This window comes from Adelges cooleyi, unplaced genomic scaffold (assembly GCF_023614345.1).
Source record: "Adelges cooleyi isolate 19-005CV unplaced genomic scaffold, UGA_ACOO_1.1 ACOO_flye_CR_arks_rails_tigmint_CR_PRNA_30, whole genome shotgun sequence".
Classification (NCBI taxonomy): Eukaryota; Metazoa; Arthropoda; class Insecta; order Hemiptera; family Adelgidae; genus Adelges; species Adelges cooleyi.
In genome coordinates this window covers 19,041,144-19,053,270 of record NW_026095971.1, presented here as the reverse complement: position 1 = coordinate 19,053,270, position 12,127 = coordinate 19,041,144, and the positions used below count along the sequence as shown (strand labels likewise).

Genomic DNA, 12,127 nt, shown 5'->3' with positions numbered 1-12,127 from the left:
TGGCTTCTTGTACTAAACGACGACGACGACGTGTACGCGATATGTGTACGTTTCGCTTCGAGAGCTTTTGATTGGACGAGGATGAGGGGGGAGAGGGGGTGCTATCGAGAAGGGATGAGGGTAGGGGGTGAACCGTGCAAGAATAACACACACACACACTGAACTCGAAAGTCGACAGGCCTGCGAGCATATTCTTTGATCAGGAACGCGCGTTCATCGTTACGGGCGTCTCGTTATGGATTTGAGTAATTGATTTGAGTGTAAGTATAACCTTTGTACTTATACTTACGGCGAAGAAAAACCGTCAGCGCGCGCCCCCCCCCCCCCCCCCCCCGAGGCCGTAATTGGCTTATTGCCTTTATCTCGTTCGGCGCTCGTACTCTCGTATACTTTTAAGCTATATTATTGTATATGTGTACACCGTCGCTTAATGTGTGTTTTTCGGCAAGTATTAGCCTGCGAGGAGTTGTCTGAAATAACGTACATATTACTACGTCCGATTTGTACACACTAGTGGCATAAAACAAAAGGGAATGAATGCGATTCGGCCGGAACGCGGGGTTAATAATAATCATGCCGGGTTTGGAGGTTGGGGAATTAATGCGGAAGAATGCGGACCATTTAAAATATAGCAATCGCATGTCCGGGAAAAGAAGGATCACACGGAAAGTGTGTAAACCCAAAAAGTTATTAATGGCGAACAATACACACACACACACACATGGGCAGAGGAGTTTATATATTATATAAATGTTTTACCGAGTGGTCTTGCCGACATGGAGGAGGAGGAGGAATCGATTACCGTGGTTAGTCGAGGCCGCCGGATGTGTGTGTGTGTGTGTAATGTGTTGCGATGGAAATACGGCGAAGGGAGGGGTTGTCGAGAGGGATGGTCGGAGGGGAGGGTAGAAAGAGAGAGACATTGATGAGCCTGAGTCACCGAGTGATTGAAATACGGTCACGGTATGCATGCAACGTCGGTGTATATACGCGGTGGAATAGGTGGAACGGCAAAGGGCGCAACGGGCGAGGAGTGATTGATGGGTGCCATTATCAGCTGACACGTTCCAGACATCATCCTGTCGGACAACAACTAATCCCGGCCGGGTCCCTTTGTTTGGTGCACCACTCACACGAGTCCGCAGGTTATATACTTACGCCATCGTCGTTATTTCATGTGTGTGTGTATAAATAGATAGACACGGTCGCCCGCTATTATTTATCATTTGGTCTAGTTATTATTGTATGTAATTAATGTCGGTGAAAACGAACATGCCAGCATTAATAGTAGTAGTAGTAGTAGTAGTAGTAGTAGTAGTAGTAGTAGTAAACACCGCGCACGAATCGACCAACAAAAATGATAATACCTAATAATATCATCATTTATATTCACACAATAGCTCTGCATGTAAAAAAAGGAGGAGCGCGTGTACGGGTTACATGTGTTCATCTGCACCGGGTTACGCGTTTGTTATGTGTATATATACCTACACATTGGTCGGTATCGGACGGTGGAGGGTAGCTGTGAAAGAAGATAACTCCGAAATTACTGTTTTTTTATTGAAAGTTTGTCAACCGACTGTATATATGTGCGTTTGAAAGGTTTTTTTTCGCATTAGAAAACGTTTGTAATATTGTAATAATAATTATGGGTGTATAAAACGAGTGCCGCCGTTGTCAGTCATACATCCTTTTATGCATATTATTACTCATTTTGTAGCCTGATAGTTTTTTATCAAACCTTGTCCCCGACGCCGGATTTAACATAATATTATTGTACGGTCGTTTAAAAAATAACAGGATGTATTAGCTTGCGCACGACGAACGTTTAAACTATGTATATTTAATATTTATACCCGTGCCGAGTACGACATACTTAAAATGTTTGCATGAGTTGTAAATAAAGTATCTTGTCCATCACGCGGTGTCGGCGCGGTCACCCCCCCCCCCCCACTTCCACCATACATAGGCCAAACCGGTTACACTTCCTTCGGCCTCGGTCCGGTTTCTGAAATACGATATAGTGATTGATCCGTTGTTGGTTTTTTTCTTCTATTTCACTAATAAAACAAGACGGAAACTGTCGACTTCTTTTTAAATATAATTTTTAAACCGGTCGGATTGGCCGTAATAATAATAATATTAACGAAAATGCGGTTTATGTATAATTTTTTTCTTCTGCCGTTTGACACGCGTGTCCGGCTTAAAGTGTCGCACGGTGCTGCTGCGGGGGAGGGGAAGAGATAAGTATACATTTTTATCGGACCCGGGAGCTTTTCGGCTGTACTCTGGAGCGACGATAACGGATAGGAGATGGACAGGGGGATCGGCAAGAAGAGAATGGCGGATCCGTAGACGTGTGGCAAAAAAACGTAAATCATTGGACCCTCGCTGCTGTCCAGGTTGGAGGTACACTACTGTGTACTATACAAGGGTAAGGGGTGGCAGATCAAGCGGCCACGAGTTCATGCAATGTTTTGTTTTTCCCCGGCACCTAGGTATTTCCAGAGGAGGCTGACTGGCTACTCTCCTCGCCGCCGCTCTCCCGGCTCTACCGTCCGCACGCCTGTGGGATTTGCCGGCACAACTAAAGTTTTATTTACGTTATATATATATATACATATATATGTGTGTGTACGGGAGCACGGGCACGGGGGGGGGGCGGGGTCGGCCAAAAGGAAGAAGAGGTGCGAGAGACGACGTCCGTCCGTCCGACGTTTCTTTCCATCCCTTTGCCAGCCCAGCACACTATCCGTTGTTTATGTGACGGGTCCAATACATCACCGGTTGACACACGTCAACAATATATCACTCGGCCAACCGTACAAACGGTATATATATGTATATATACATATACACTGGCTCTACCGCCCCTCGGCGTATTCCCATTTGCATATAACCTCGGCGATACCGAAAAGAACTTTGTACGCACACACAAACCATAATGTACATATATAATATATATATATATATATATATGCTTCTACAGCGAATTTATGACTTCCTGCCGGTGTGTGTAAAAATTAGCCGGGCGCTCGACGCATATCCGCCAGTAATTCACTATACTATGTTGTTGTGTATTATAATGTAATATTTGCGCGGATAAAATGCATCCGATAAACGACGGCGGTCCGATCAATTATAAACCACCTCATATACCTATGTATAACACAGGCACAATATGTACGGCACTCGAGATGGACAGGTGTTGGTATTTTTTAAAATAGTCTTTGATTTCCCTCGAGCGCGCGCGCGACGGACGTCATTGGGTGAATTTATAAGGATCCGAGCTTGTATATGACCGAAAAACGACTACCGGTCTGGTAATTTACCCCCCCCCCCCACCGACTGTACTTAAAAAAGGGGCAACACCGCCGGACGCGCTCACAAATCAAATCTTCCGGCGTCTAGTCGTTGTGAACTTTTTGATAGATAACGGTCCGACCGCCGCCGCCGCCGCCGGTGTATATCAGTGAGCGGGTCTTTGATAACTTGTTCCGTTGCCAACACGCCAAATTTGTTGTAACCGACCGACACTCCCCCTTACCCCGGACCCACTACCGGGGAGTGTAGGCATAGCGGTTACACAACGCGTCCAAAATAAATATTAACGCTATAAATCTAAACGGCGCGAGCGAGCCCGGGAGAGATATGACGCCGTGGCGTTTCTGACGGGGATGAAACCACCCCTCCCCCATCCCTCCTGCTCCCGGCCCTTGGTCCCTTTTGCCCGAGATATTATTATTTCTCGGTTCGAGGTAAGGTGTATATGAAATAGTAGCACGAACGCAGTGAACATTATACACACATTCACCGCCCCTCGCCGTCGCCCGTTCACACATTACACGTTCATGTTTATATATATATATATATCGACAGCCGTCAAGAGACCCAAGACGTTTGACTGATGCTTCCATCTTCGTGCGCCCCCGCCCCTTTCCTCTACATATCGCCTGGCCGGCGAGAAGCCTTTTGACTTATGACTGGAAAACGTGCATACTCGGGAAATACCATCGTATAAAAATATAATATATATATATACAAGCGGGTGAGTGTAGATATGTGTGTGTGTGCAGTACCTATATTGGCTCAGTTTTCATTTCCACACGCTTCGCGGTATATGAGAAAATTCGCGCTTTATCGACCGGCGGGCCCCAGAGGGGAGGTGGAGAAAGAAAAATAATAAACCGTAAGAAGGCTGGCAAATATTAATAACTGTTGTAATTCGATTTTACATAAAATATGTGCGACTAGATGAAATTTAAACGGCGACCAGGCTCAACAAACAATATTAACAACGTGTGGTGCGTTAACCGGTTTTTTGCCGGTCGAGGAGTTTTATCTTCTCGAAAAAATACAATTTCGATTCGATTTGTTTTGTTTTTTTTTTATAAAAGTTTTTATCTTATACGGACGTCCCGAAGGCTTGCAGAGCACACGACCCGGGGGCGACGCCTGTGTTCGGGTATCCCCGGGATCAATCAATTGACCGTCGTTACTACTCCGAACCCGTACTCCATCAATATGTCAATTAAATTTAATTTGTCTCCGGCCCGACGGCAGCCCATCCATCGATCAGGGAGACAACACATATCGGCGACCGACGTTACGTCACAATATATATATATATAAATATATAATGGAATAATGTTACACAGAGCACACTTTTTATTTATTTTTATTTCTGACCGGGTGGCATACGCTGCTTGATAATAATTTAAAAAAATGCTAAGTATAATAATTATTATTGTTATGACAATAACGATATTGTGATGACTAACCCGGCCGAGAATTTCCTTTGAGGCGGCTCTCTCTGGGCTGCGGCGCCTCGGTCTTTGCTCATTAAAGATTTCACAATATTATTATTTAAAACACAACCGCGGCTCAGCTATACCAGTGCGACGGTTGTTTGTATTATGTGATAAACATGGAAACCAGTTATATGTACGACCAGAACCCGTGTGGTACGCCTGCCTGCTTTTGCTGCCTATCCATCAATCTCTCTCTCCTTCCCTCCCGGGTAAGAAACTCGTTTATTCGGTTTAAATGGGTAAATATATAATAAATATTGTCACCTAACTAACGTTGACGCGCCCACGTCTCTCTCTTTTTGTACACGTTAAGTGGATTTTGCTTTTATTCCGGCCAACGTCGATACCTTATTTAATGCGTCTTGTCGTGTGTGTGTTTATATTTCGTCCGTTCGACGGATTTCTCCAATAAAAAAAAAATATATAGTACCTAATATAATATCCGACGGCTACGATGCCAATCAATGTGCGTTACTTGATTTTTTATACTTGATAATATGTAGGAACCCGAAGTCGGTGTCCATCATAATTCCACAACCGCTGTCGCTCTAGTCTTTGTCAGTGTGTGTGTGTGTGTGTATGTATATCTTAAGTATGTTGTGTAATCCTTTAGGCTTTGGTTTGGTTTGGTTTACTTACTGCTTGGCCCACGGCCCATTACATTATCGTATATGCTTTATGGCAAGCTGTTCGGTCAAGTCCGAAAACAACTTGTATACACACATTAAGAGGACGACGGCGGGCATTTTATAAATTATTATTAAAAAATGTATGCAAAAGCGTCGAACGTTGTTGTTAATCGGTCGTGTGCTGTTGTTTATTACGTTTTGAAAAATAAAGCGCCATTTACATAATAATATCGGTTTGTATGTATGTATTTTTTTTTTATTGTTCCAAGAAACACAGAGGTTGGACGTATTATATTGTATAGAAAATAAAAACAAATTAGGTCGTTGCCGAAGGTGTTTAATTTGTTTTTACTTTTTTTTCGAAAACGTCGCTTAAAGGTCACTAACACAAACTCTGCACGTTCCACGGGCTTCCACCGAGGTGAGGGGGCAGAGAGGGGGAGGGGGATTTAAAATTCACAAGCGCGTTCGGTTCGTGCCGGTCCGGGAAAGGGCTGGGACCGACTTTGGAAAAACGCGGGCAATGTTCGGCAAAGGAGGCGTTTTACAGCTTTTCCATTCAATAACTCGTCGTTTCTTAATAATGTTTGTCGCCGTGCGGCGGTCGTCTGCGCCCATCCCTACCCCCTCCACCGGAGAAACCGAAGATCCCTGTATATGGACTGCCAGCTCCATCCTACTCGTAAAAATGCCGTTGCCCGAAAAACGCAATATCAATAAAACTTAATGGAAACTGAGTGGGGGAGGGGGAGGGGCAGCTGTGTATATTTATGTATGTATAGCCGGTGTGGCGTTAATTCGGAAACGACGACTGCCATTAAACTAATTCGGGCCCCCCGATCGGTTTGCCGCTAGAATATATATATATATACGACAATAATACCAACGCATATTACACACAAAGGTCGACTTGAAAACGGCCTTTCGGTAATTGCCTAAGAAAACTGCCACGTCGGATCCGGAATCCAAATGGTCCTATTACACGCACACACCCGCCACCGAGTCCACCTATCCAAAGACACACACACTACTATCACGGTCTTACAGGGTTTTTTTTTTTTTATTATTATTATTGTCGTTACCGTTGCTATTGTTCGTTTGTAATAGTTGCGTTTGGCCGTTGCTGTGTAAAAAGAAAGAGAAAAACCAAACGACACACAAGATGACGGGAAGGGGGGGAGAGATTACACAAAACGGCGGCGGTGGTAAATGGTCAGAGAGCCGGACGGTGGGAGGTGGGGAGGGTAGACGCGACGACACGGGGGGTGTGCGACGACGACGGGATGATGCGGTCTTAAGACACAAGGCGGTTTGTCTCCGATATTGATTATATCGCTTCCTGCGCCCCCGTGTTGTCATTTCCTGGGTACAGTACAGGGTTTGACTGACAACTGACAAATAACGTCACTCGTGGCTATATAAACTCGTGTAAAGCGCGCCGCTCCACGCACGCACACAAGCGCAGAAAGCAGTTTCCGTCTGTCACTATGTTTGTACTTGTGTGTGTGTATAAAAAGGAATAACCGGAAAGAAAAGAAATCAATGAGAAAAGCCCCGGACGCTTTGTGTGAAAATATGGCAATTGCTTTTGATATGAACTCTCTGGCGCGAAGCTTTTATGGAGGGGAGAATAAAAAACTTTTTTTCCAGTCGGTTTTTCTTTATGTCCTCTGACGAATATGCTTCGATATTTGAAGAAACGTTTTTTTTTTTATTCGTGTTTCAATAAACACCCCGGCACCGCGAACAAGGTTTCATCCAAAGTGAACCGAAGCTTCTGTTGGATCCGACCCAACTTTCTATAGGTCGCTCTCTTTTTGGACGATTTTGATGTACCTAATTTACACGGTTCGTTATGTACCTGTAATGAATTTAAACGCTTAATTCAGGTTTAAGATATCCGAGGGCAGTAAAACAAAAATACGTTGGGCCGGCCTCTATACTTTACCGGTGTTACTACTACTCGACTATACTCTACTACAACAGCTACACTATATGCTATACCGTAGTAGTAACAAATTAACATTTTTTCCCTCTTCGGTTTGCGTTTTTATAGGTTTTTTCACCCCTTCGCCACCACCACCACCGCCGCCTAATGTGCATCTCCGCGTGTCGACATAAAATAACTCCCGCGTTTCCCCAGGAAAATCGACCATTTGGTGTGTTATATATATATGTACACGGTGAAATAGTGGCCCGAGGAGGGTGGACGGCGGGTAGATAGGGGATGGGGGACGATGGCAATAATCGAAAAGCTACAGGCGGCGGAGGAGATCCGCGTGGCCCATAAATCTGATCCACGTCCCCGTATATAGCCGTGCCTGTTTCTCCGTTACACCGCTTCGTCCTCGTGGCTACGGCCGGCCGGTTTGACATAAATCAGTCAAAAGTCTTGGGTGTATATATATGTATATACACGCGCAAAGACCTTGAGTAGGCGGCGGCCGGGATTGTCCTGTGACGGCTATAACGGGTGAGATATGGTCCCTGAGGGTGGGCCGCTGCCATATAATTCACCCGGTTCTCTCTTTGTCACGCATCCCTCCTTCGTTCATCCCATCTGCGTGATGGCCCATTGTCGGCGGCAACGGCGTCGTCGTCGTCCATCCAATTCACTGTGTCGAGTTTTCTTCTTGTGTAACATTTTTTTTTTCTATATTATATTTATTTGTTTCCTACCCTCCTCACTTCCCTGCCCATCAGCCTTTTAATGACTCTTCGTGCGCACGACATGTGTCGTCCTCTCTCTTCTGTGTGCCGCGCAAAAGAGATAACAATAATTGTTACAAGACTTTATAAATATTGACATACGACTCGTTGACGTCAGGGATATTTATATATAAATATATAATAGCCTTTGTATCTAATACTAATGTCTTTTGTTTTTTTTTTTGTGTTGCAGGTGAGTAACTATATTATATGTATACATATATGTGTCGAACAGTAAAGGCTAACGGACGGGGACCGGACGTATCGACCCGTAAAAGACGAATTGAGTTTTGAAAACTCAAAACGGGGCAATCCCCAAGCCGGTCGTTCATTACGGGTCCCGGGCAGGACGTGTCAAAAGTCCATCTGCACGCGTGCTGTACCTACCTACGTTGTATAGTAAGTGCGCCGCGTATATACTCGCCGCATATTAGCCGCCAGCCGTTGCAAACAAATGGCCGCCGCCGCCGCCTTGGAGGTCGGCGCTTTATACCTATGTATATACATACATACACACATACATACAGGACACACGGTATCCCGGTCATTAGGACAATTCATCAGCCTTTTGCCTCTTACCTTTAACGGGAATATACGCTCGAGTGTGTGTATATATATTTTGACCGACCCCTTTACCCCTTTACCCTTCTCTCTCCCCCACCCCTATATCCACCGGTCCGTCCGATATATAATGACGAACTTTCGGTCGGCTAATTGATGGGGTCTCGTTTGTTATTCGCCGCGGCAGCCGCAGCTATATATATATACATGTATAATACGCGTACATATTGTATACCTATACCCGTTTTCTGTGTTGTGCCGGCATTTAGTCACTTTCCGTCGTCCTTTACACGTCACATTATATAAAACGCAATTAATTCAAAACCGTCGTCCGTCGGACCGCCTTCGAGAGAGTTTGAACGACGTTGACAAAAGGCCCGGGTGCCCCTAATTATGTTATATATATATATACCTCCCCTTTCTCGCCCCTTCGCACACACACATACACACGTAGGAAAATGTTGTTGTCACGCGACCCGTCAAACTTTCCGGAATGAACTACTACTTCCGACCATGAGAAATCGATTAGTCCAAATGCGTTTTGTTTGGGGCGAAAACTGGCCGAGAATTCGTCCGTCGGTGGAGAAGGAGAAGTGGGGGGAGGGGTGGGGTGGGGTGCGGGATTTGGGCTATAATAGTAATAATAATAAATTTTAAAAGTACGCCGTCGATAAGAGTCGCGCTTAATTGAAGCGGCCGCTGTTTTTGTGCCAAGGGGAAGTGACAGAGAGGGAGAGAGCGAGAGCCGGCCAAGGGGAGGGCCGTGCCAAAGAGTTATGGTTGAGTTTGTCATTCACGGCTGGCCAAACTGCTTGGCGCGCAGCGGTGACGGTGGCGGGCAACGGTCGTATATCTCATCCGGAATGGCCTCGGGTACCATTAGAGCTTCGCTATATATACCACCTACCTTGGATGGGCGAAAACTTTTGGACTTGCACCCTCGCACACACCCCCGGCCGTGTGCCGTGCACGTCGTGTGTTGCACATAAAACCGTGAATGGTTATGGTCCGACCCGGGGGTGGGGGAGGAAAACGGCACAAGTCGATATATGGGAGGAGAGGGCACCGCGACTATACGTGAACGATATATAGAGGGACATTATGTCAAGACGAACAGATGTATTAAATAAATATCCTATACCCTCCACCCCCCACGCTCTCTCTCGGTGTGTCGATCCGTCTCGTGAATCAGCTCCTCCGCGCGTCCAGAGGGTCTCCTCGCCGCCCTTGAACGACCTAGGCGCGCAGTTCCTCGTACGGTGTATATATAATAATATAAATCAGTCGGTCGATAAGAACTGTTGCTGTGCACCGCGGGGGAAGGGCCCGGTGGAGTTTTTACGATTGCCGAAGGTAAAAGGGAAGAAGAGATAGAATGAAATTACAACAACGGTTCGGAATTTAGGAGACGAGCGGAGAGTAAATTACGGCCGAAAAAACCGGCCATTATCGGTCGCTTATGTTGTAATATATTGTGATATTATTTTTTCCTTCTTCTTCTCGGAATTTATATTCCTCCCCCGCACAAGAGTTGTACGGACAAAATTCAAATTTTCACAAAACTGGGCCGAGTGACTTGTGATGGTGGATAAGTATTATTATTTTTTATTTTTTTTTTACCCGTCGCCAGTGTCGTTTCCTCGCGCGTTTACCAATACAGCAACAGCTATATGTGCACGGTCGACGCCATATTATTATCGTTGTTCTAGCAATGTGAATCGTCGCATGTAGGAATTAAAAAAAGACACACATACGTATATAAAAAACCCGTGACAACCGCAACACACACACACACGCGCACCGTTGACATTTGAATTCAAGCAATAACTCTACTGACTGACAATACCGGTTGTCGTACATAAATCACTTAACGGCTCTCTCGGCCGCCGCACACTGCTGCAATCGTCGCCAGCCAGTTTATTTTGTATAATATAATACCGTGTGTATAAATTATGCACATTGCATGACGAGAAACGTGGTGGCGCGATGGTTGCTCTGCTGGCACACGATATTGGAAGAATAATATATAAAAAAAAAAAAACTTAACGTATTACCGCCACCGTTGTTGCTGCAGTCGTTAAGTATAATTGTAGTAATATGCGCAAAAGGAGGCGCTTACTGAAAAAATACAACGGGAATAATAATAACAAGAACATGATTTCGAGATTAATGTCGACTTGCGCATGATACGATTATTGCACTTTAATTAAACCGTTCAATTACTTGTTGTTTGATGAAAACATGTTTGGGGGCCGAGTATATCTCGCTTGTTAAGTAGAAATATTATATTTAGCAGTCAAACATAATAATAAGGTCAAAGGAAAAAAGAAAACAATTCACATCTCAACTTTATATTATGTATGTTAGTTTGTCTGTTACTGTGTGGTGTTGTAGACGTCAGGATTCGGGTATTTTATTTGGAGAGTTCTTTTTTTTTTTTTTTTGTCTTAGGGCTTACGGTTTTTTTTTTTTTACAACTGACAAATAGCACCTTGCCGCCCCGGGGCCCGTGTGTTCCGTCATTCACTTGACACACTTGACTGACACTGATCCAAGACGCGTGTTATTATAACGCCGCCGTCGACGTCGGACTGACATAAGACTGACATATCAGACAACAAGACACTGCCCCAGAGAGATTGTATAATATATGTATATATGTATACATTTGGTGTATATCTTGTGTCCAGTATGCGCCGATGGCTGAATTTTTTTATGGAAAACCTATTAAAATATTATATTATGCGCGTCGTTTCTCGTTTATTATATTATTTAAAAAATAAAATGTATATATTATTCTAAAAAAGTATAACGAAATCGGAGAGTTCACAATAATAATAAAATAGGTAATATTAATTATTACTATACTGTAACAGTTGATTGAATCGCTTCGTGCAACTGTTGACAATAATAATATTATCAAAAAAAAATATGCTAGTTAATTATTCTTATATTGTTTAAAAAAAAAAAAATAATGGTTGACAATAAGAAGGTAATATTTGTTGTTTAACAATTAAAATAATACATGACATTTGGTTTTTATTATTTTTTATAGCCATGCACTAAAAAAACGTTAAGTAGGTATTAATTACATATAATAGTTGATTTTTGTAAAAAGGGTCTAAATCCTCCCTTAAATACTAATATAAAGACTAAAAATTGTCTTTTGGAATTTAATTTTACCTACTATCAAAAATCTGTTTTCGTTTTACCAAAACTTTCAAGTTTTCACGGACTAAGGGCGGCCTTTTTGCACGAAGCGATTAAGCTATGTTTATGCACTTAATCGCGTTACAAAAATGATAATTGCGTCTATTCGTGTAAGTACTTTTGCCGGTGTGTGCGATCTCAGAATATCAATAAGAAAAGAACACGGTCTACTGCACCACAGCACACAAAGGTGTGTCAGTTAAGCCG

The 12,127-nt window shown here is 43.8% G+C and overlaps 1 protein-coding gene across 4 annotated transcripts in view; it reads left to right on the top strand.

Moving 5' to 3' along the window:
* The window catches only part of LOC126838129 (protein tiptop-like), a 54,981-nt gene that overhangs the window by 22,612 nt on the left and 20,242 nt on the right, over window positions 1-12,127 (top strand). For 2 of the 4 annotated variants that reach the window (XM_050572280.1, XM_050572281.1), the window contains one exon: window positions 8,343-8,548. The exons of the other annotated variants lie outside the window; for them this stretch is intronic. The gene's annotated coding sequence lies outside the window, so the exon portion shown is untranslated. The remainder of the gene's footprint in view (window positions 1-8,342; window positions 8,549-12,127) is intronic. 4 annotated transcript variants of the gene reach the window in all.